We start from the raw sequence: 2,149 nt of genomic DNA on the forward strand, positions 1-2,149 counted from the left end.
AGGCTAAGGAGTGATGTGGCGCAATGTCTTGTCAGTTTCGAGCTGGTGTTCCCACCATCCTTCTTCAATATCATGACGCACGTCCTAGTTCATCTTGGGGCCCGTATTTCTACACAATATGTTCCCCTTTGAGAGGTTCATGGGAGTCCTAAAGAAATATGTCCGTAACCGTGCTAGGCCAGAAGGAAGCATCTTCATGGGCCATCAAACAGAGGATGTTATCGGGTTTTGTGTTGACTTCATTCCTGGCCTTAAGAAGATAGGTGTCCCTAAATCGCGGTATGAGGGGAGACTGACTGGAAAAGGCACTCTTGGAAGAGACTCAATAATATGCAGGGACGGATTTTCTTGGTCTCAAGAACACTACACAGTTCTACAGAACTCTACCTTGGTGACCCCTTATGTCGATGAACACAAGAACAGTCTGCGCTCCAAACACCCGGAGCAGTGCGACGACTGGATTACATATGAACACATCAGGACTTTCAACAGTTGGTTGTAAACATGTCTTAGAGGTGACAACACTGTTTGTGATGAGTTGTACTTGTTGTCCAGGGGACCATCTTTGACTGTATTGACTTACAAAGGATACGAGATAAATGGGAATACATTTTACACGATCGCCTAAGATCAAAAGAGCACCAACCAAAACAGCGGTGTCCGCTTTGTTGCAGCAACCGAGAGCGGAAAGGACACATATTATGGTTACATAGTGGACATATGGGAACTTGACTACGGACCTGATTTTAAGGTCCCTTTGTTTAAATGCAAATGGGTCAATCTGTCAGGCGGCGGGGTACAGGTAGACCCACAGTATGGAATTACAACAGTGGATCTGAAAAATCTTGGGTACACTGACGAACTGTTCGTCCTAGACAATGATGTGGCACAGGTTATCTATGTGAAGGACATGTCTACCAAACCGAGAAAAAGAAAAGATAAGGAAGCGAATACATCATACGATGAGCCAAAGCGCCACATAGTTCTTTCAGGAAAAGGGGACATCCTGGGAGTGGACGGCAAGACAGACATGTCTGAAGATTATAAAAAGTTTCATGAAATTCCTCCCTTCAATGTCAAGGCTGACCCAAGCATCCTGATAAACAATGAAGATTATCCACGGTTATGGCGCAATAAGCAAATGACACAAGCGAAGAAAAAGTGAAGACTTTCTCCCGCAACTATTATGATGATACCGTGCCAACTTTGTAACACACGAACATGCTACCATTGTCCGTTTTGTACATGCACATGCTATGTGGGTGAAATTATGATACCATCCAACTTTCAACTTTTTCAGAGTTCATTTGAAATGCTTTAATGTCTTATGGTTCGGCCCTCGTAATACCATGACCATTAGTCCCTGGCCCATGCCAACTTTCAACTTTCAACTTTCTAAAACTAATCGCACTAACAGAAAGTTTATAATTTTGCTCCTCGCCCCTGGATCTTGACCATTAGTCCCGGTTTGTGCCACAAGCCGGGACTAAAGGGTTGGTCCTCGTTGCGGGCAGAGTTTAGTCCCACCTCGCCAACCGAAGGGGGCTTACACCGGTTTATAAGCCCTTCCCTCTCTGCCTTATTAAGCTCCTCTCAAAGTGAAAATAGATGCCTTAATAGAGAAAAGTTTAACCTAAATTCATAGTGAATTTCTCTAAAATTCATAGAAATTTATTATGAATTTAGGTTGAATTTTCTCTATAAGCGCATCTATTCTCATTTTTTTAGTAAGTTAATCACAAACTTGTGATTCACACAAATTTCAAAGAATTTAAATTTTAACTATTCAAATTTGAAAACTAATGGCACTAACAGAAAGTTTATAATTTTTCTAAAACTAATGGCACTAACAGAAAGTTTATAATTTTGCTAACCTAAAAGCAAGCAGAATTAAAAATTAAAGCAAAAAACAAAAGAAAATAAATAATGCAAAAAACAAATCAAAAAAATAGGAAAAAACTATTTTTATAGTAAAGTTAATCACAAAATAAAATAAATAAAGCAACAAAGAAAACAAAAAACCCAAAAAAGTGTTTTCAAATTTGAAAACTAATGGCACAAACAGAAAGTTTATAATTTTTCTAAAACTAAAAGCAAAAAGAATAAAAAAATAAAGCAAAAAACAAAAGAAAATAAATAATGCAGAAAA

This window comes from Triticum dicoccoides, chromosome 7A (assembly GCF_002162155.2).
Source record: "Triticum dicoccoides isolate Atlit2015 ecotype Zavitan chromosome 7A, WEW_v2.0, whole genome shotgun sequence".
Taxonomy (NCBI): Eukaryota; Viridiplantae; Streptophyta; class Magnoliopsida; order Poales; family Poaceae; genus Triticum; species Triticum dicoccoides.